The sequence below is a fragment of the Macaca nemestrina genome, chromosome 4 (assembly GCF_043159975.1).
Source record: "Macaca nemestrina isolate mMacNem1 chromosome 4, mMacNem.hap1, whole genome shotgun sequence".
NCBI lineage: Eukaryota > Metazoa > Chordata > Mammalia > Primates > Cercopithecidae > Macaca > Macaca nemestrina.
Window position 1 is genome coordinate 103,389,546 of NC_092128.1, and position 6,010 is coordinate 103,395,555.

The following is a 6,010-nucleotide window of genomic DNA, read 5'->3' on the forward strand; positions in this document are numbered from 1 at the left end:
ATCAATTGGTTACTGTTTCAATGCACCCTTTAAAATTTGCTATGCAAATGAGTATATGCTTGTACTTGACTTTGATATTTGTGCTAAGGTGAGCAAAGCTACCTGTATAAAGAAAACACAATGGGTTGAGATAAGGGTGACATGAAAATACAGGACAATTCTGACTATGTAGGGGCTGATTTTATAGTGTAAGAACTTTTAATACTTCTTTTTTCTGCCTCTCACTCTGTCTTTTGGACATTTCAGTGATTATTGTAAGTTCTTTGGTCACGTCAGCCCCCGTCATCAGCTTGAGTTACAGTAGATGGGGCAGAACGTTTGCTGTGTAGAACTGTCTATCTGTTTTACTTCCTTGTGCTCTTTTTGTTCTCTGTTCTCTTGTTAATGAAGCTTTTCCTGCCCCTTATTAATCCAAACTCTCGGACCTTGTGGTTAGGAAATTCCCTTAACTGCCAGCCATGTGGCATTACCATGTCTCTCTCTCTCGCTCTCTTCTCCTTGTCCCCACATTTTCTGTCAAATAAGTACTGTTTACTCATTTAGTTGCTTATCAGGTACTTATTCTTGGTTTTAAAAAAATTAATGGTAATTGTATTTTTCTCATTTTTTAGCATTATTCAAATGTTTATATTTTAATGCCTTGAAACCAATTTAAAATTTTTTCATGTTTACTTACAGTCTTAAGAAAAACCATTTTGAACAACTCCAAATATAGTGCATCTAGAAACTAATGTATATTTTAGTAGACATCATTTATAGTGGAACAGTAGACTGTAGTGCATGGTAATTTTTCTTTTACTATTAAGATACAATAAAATATGACTAATTTTGCTGTCAAAAAGGTAAAGAATAACAATAAATGGAGTTTTTATATTTTACTTTTAAGATTGCCTGTCTTTAATAAGACAAAGCCTTAAGCTTTATGTTATAATTTTCGTTCTAAAAACCATCATTTCAGTATGAGGAATGTGTCATGCGCGTCCGTGTGAAGAGATCACCAAACAGGCTTTGTGTGAGCAATAAAGCTTTTTAATCACCTGAGTGCAGGCAGGCTGAGTCCGAAAAGAGAGTCAGCGAAGGGAGACAAGGGTGGGGCCGTTTTATAGGATTTGGGTAGGTAAAGGAAAATTACAGTCGAAGGGGGTTGTTCTCTGGTGGGCAGGTGTGGGGGGTCACAAGGTGCTCAGTGGGGGAGCTTTTTGAGCCAGGATGAGCCAGGAAAGGGAATTTCACAAGGTAATGTCATCACTTAAGGCAAGGACCGGCCATTTTTCACTTCTTTTGTGGTGGAATGTCATCAGTTAAGGCAGGGGCAGGGCATTTTCACTTCTTTTGTGATTCTTCAGTTACTTTAGGCCATCTGGGCATATACGTGCAAGTCACAGGGGATGCGATGGCTTGGCTTGGGCTCAGAGGCCTGACAGAATGAGTATATTTCGTCTTTCTCTTTAGTTTTTTTTCTTCCTATTTATTTTTATTTTGAAAAATTTCTACACCTTCTTTGAATTCCTTGTATGAATTTTTGTTTCTTAGAAGTTAATTTGTGTGAAATGAGATTCTTTAAAATGATGAAATCTCATAGCTCTGAGAAAAGGCTTTTAAATTCTAAGCACACCATGCCTATGACTGATTACACATTTAATTATCCAGCTTCTCTTTCTTAACCACAGGCAGATTAACCTCATTGTGGATTGTCCTTGAGACCTTAGTCCTCAGGGATGGTTTCTGGTGCCCACTCCTGGAAGCCGCTATTCCCTTTCTACCTTCTGACCAGAGCCCAAGGGCAGGCCTGGTCTCGGGGAAGCAGCAGCTTGCCGACCTGGGTCAGCTGCAAAGCCTGAGGGGTGTGGCCTCAGGGAAGCCCTGCCCCCAACCCTGTCCCAGAGCCCAGAGCAGCAGCTCCCAGGGATGCTCCTTCCCTGGGAGTTGCCCAGGAGAGGGACTCTGGCAGTGTTCTTCAGATTTGTGGCCACTGTTTCTCATTTGCTGGTTGACTGTTTTTATTTCTTAGGCTTTTGCTAGTTTTAGAAAATAGGGAAGCAGCCCGTGATTTGTAGATTAAAGGCGACATTTGAGCGATGATGCACAACAGTCCAGAAAAGGGGCAGTGGACACTTGAGGCTGAGGATGGGAGTCGACATGGGCGGGGAGAGGGAGGTGCGCTCTGCTTATCTGTGACTGTTGCTCACCTGAGTGTGGCTGATTGTGTACATCCAGCAGTTACAATTTTTAAAAATTTTACAGTTATTCTATATTTTTCTCACCCCCGGTAATTTCCTTCCAAATAAGTTCACATGTAATAAGTAGAAATACTGTATAGGAAAAAAGCATTAAAAATACTATTATAACTGCTTCATTTGCTGGGAACCATTAAAAGTAGTGTAAATTAGCTTTTTCCAGAAGGATCCTTTGTAGCAGTGTTCAGGAATGTAACCCCCAGCAAAATGTGGCTATATATTAGGGAAGCCAGTCTGGAGCAGAGGCCTGAAGGTCCCTGCTATGCAGCCGTGGCCACAGCTCACCGCACCAGCGCTGTGGAGCACCCGCACCTTTGATGGCAATGCAGAGTGGTAGCAGGCTCCATAGGCGTGACAAAATAGTATTAAAGCTCAGTGTTGGCCGGGCGCGGTGGCTCAAGCCTGTAATCCCAGCACTTTGGGAGGCCGAGACGGGCGGATCACGAGGTCAGGAGATCGAGACCATCCTGGCTAACACGGTGAAACCCCCCCTCTCTACTAAAAAATACAAAAAACTAGCCAGGCGAGGTGGCGGGTGCCTGTAGTCACAGCTACTCGGGAGGCTGAGGCAGGAGAATGGCGTGAACCCGAGAGGAGGAGCTTGCAGTTAGCTGAGATCCGGCCACTGCACTCCAGCCTGGGTGACAGAGCAAGACTCCATCTCAAAAAAAAAAAAAAAAAAAAAAAAAAAAAGCTCAGTGTTTTGCATACTTTTACCATTTAAAAATATTTTTGCTTTAGTGTGAGGATAGTAAGGATGGGCAAAGAGGTGATCAAAATAGCTATAGCTATGACATTTTCGAAAACAAAGTGGGGCTGTATTTCTTTAAAAAGATAAGCCTCTAAAAATGCTTGGCTGAAAAAGTATAGTGTTAAAACAGGCAGTGATATTGAGAAAATGAAAGTATGTATCAGGAATAAAGTGATATTGCATAGGAGTATTGTATTTTTATGAATTTTATACCTGTTGTTTACATGTACTATATATGTTAAATTTTTTAAAAAATGAAAAATGAGGGAAGTATTTTTCTTGATTGTTATTTTCATTTCCACCTTGATTGTGATCAAGTTCGGCTTCATTTTGTAGTCAGATAGCCATGAACTGGTTTGAGTCAGATGGCAGTCCTGAGAAGAGAGGGAGGGATCACAACAGTGGGAGTAGTCTCTTTGATCTTGTTGTTGGTAGTGGTAGGTACTGAGAGTATCCAAACGTTTCCTGTATTTATGGTATAGTCACTTACATTCCTTTTTCCTTTTCCTCAAGGGACACAATAATTCATTCAAACTATATATTGGGAACAATTAAAGAGTTGCTAAAAGTTGCTTTAATGTATTTTAAAAATACATTGGTATCAAAATTTTCTAAATTGTAGCTCAATGTTTTACTTGATACAAACATCACTTCTTGGTTCTTTCTCTGTAAGAAAGACATTTCAGCTCTCTTCATTCCTGTGTAATTAATTTCTTAACACAATGGCACCTTGATTCTGACATCTTTGAGGAATGAGGTGTTCTAATACAGTGGTTCTCAAAATTAGCAGGCATCAGCAGCACCTGGAAGGCCTGTAGATTGCTGGGCCCCATCATAAGGGTGTCTGATTCAGTTGGCCTATGGTGCAGCCCCAGAACTTGGATTTCTTAACAGTTCTCAGGTGGTGTCGATGCTGTTAGTCCAGGGACCGTACTTGAGAGCCTCTGCTCTAATCAATGGGAACAGACTGGCTGGATGACTGGCCTCCAGAGGGCGCTCCATGCCTGACAGCAATCCCACCAGAGCTGGTTGATGGACACTCTACCAGGAGCTGAATTTTACCACGTACCGTCTTTGCCTGTTAGGGGGCGCTGCTTCAATGAAACTTGCAAGGAGCAAAGAACAGATTAGGTAATTTTTAATCGGAACACTGATATGAGTTATAGATTAGCTACATATTTTGAAGCTGCAAACTGCACCTTGTTTCTTTTCAGTTCAGAGATGAAAAAGGAGTGAAAATCCTTAAAATAGAACTTCGTTTTGTAGGATTACTTTGTCTAGAAGATAATAGATAAATTCAGTGATGTGTGGGAATTGCAAAAATTCATTTTCCACTTTATTACTTTTGTTTTGGCACCAGAAATCCGAATCTTCTTCCTGTGTTAGAGGACAGCCAATAATCAGCGCTAGGTCACAGATTGCTTGCTTCTCTCTTCTTCCTCCTTTTTCTCCTGCTCCCAACTAGAAGTTTCTAATTTGAATCAATAAAATTGTCCTCAGTGCAGAAAAAGAGAAGTTACTTTTTTACATTAAACTTCATTACATTCCTGAATTGGTCTTTATTTCACAGCATTGTATCAGGACAAATACATTTTACATTAGAAGTTGAAAAAGATATTAAGGTACAGAAAGGTCTTGAAAACTTCCCTTTTACATTTCCTCCTGTGAGAGAGATTTTAAAATTCTGAATGAATATACAAGAGCTGAAGACTCGATTCAATTGTAGTGTAATTAAGAGATAGTTTTCTTTTTCTGCAAAGAGATTAGGATAACATTGATACTGGCTCCACCTTCAAAGCAATGTTTTCTATAATTTTCTATACTCAATTATCTTTAACCCAAAACTCTAAGTATGCATAGTGTTGTCAAAATGACTTTCAAATAAATGGTAGCACTACATGGTATTCTGTTTCGTAGGCATGTTCTTTTTAATGCAGCATAATATCATTTCGTTGATTTTTTTAAGTACCTGGTAGGCTTTTTTCCTGTAGGCAAATTTAGTATCTTGGCGGGGGGAGTTGACTTTAGCAAACTTCAGCTCGTGTGGTTGTTATGCTGACCCTGACACCCTTAGTCCTTATGCATTTCTGAAAAAATAGAAATGAAAATAAGAAATGACCCATTGCTAAGTAGATTTGGCATCACGTCATGAAAACTGGGACAGAAAGATGCCTGCAGGCCACTTCTGGCTCTGCCCCCTGCTGCTGATATCCTGCTCTTTGGCCAAGCTCCTCAGGTCTTTACTCTGGTATCCTCTCCGCTTAGTGACCAGACTTCAGGTTCAGAGGCCTTCCTGTTGCTCTGGAAAATTTTCTTCCCAGAAGAGTACAATTTGGTAATCCCTTGAACCCTTTACATGGGTAACAAATTTGACTTTTTTGAACAAAGACTTCTATGGCAGTAATTCTCAAACTTCTCTGCACATTGGAATTACTTGGGGAGCCTCAAAAAACCCTGAAGCTTTTTTCCCACCCCTAGAGATGTGTGGCCTGAGATTTTTTTTAATCCCCAGTGATTCTAGTGCCCTAGGGCTAACATTTTAGAACTTGCCCTCCCTACTTCACCTCTGAATAACAAGGTTTCCACATCTCCACCCAGTCAAAGTAGGAATGGCAAGCGTCTGTCATGTACACTTTATTAATCATGATTATTAATTTCTACATTATTTCTAATCATGGCACCTAGTGTTGAGTAGACTCTTTAGGAAAGAATTCTGTCTTCAGTTATAGATGCCTGCCAATGGCAGGGAGAAGGGGGCGAGTGGCAGTGCGGGTGCCACGTATTTGTAAACCCTGATTAGAGTGTGAAGAAGAAATGGGAATATAGCAGCAAAAAGAAAAAGAATAAAAATCACTTTGAAAATTTAATGTGTGAGGAATCATGTGTCTTCTCTGCAGATGCTTTTTGCCCCTCCTAGAATACACTTTTCTTAGTATGTATTTCAGATGCAACTCAAATGTCACCTCCTCTGTGAAGCCTTCCTGACTGCCTGCCATTGGTTGAGTGCATTGCCTCCCACTGC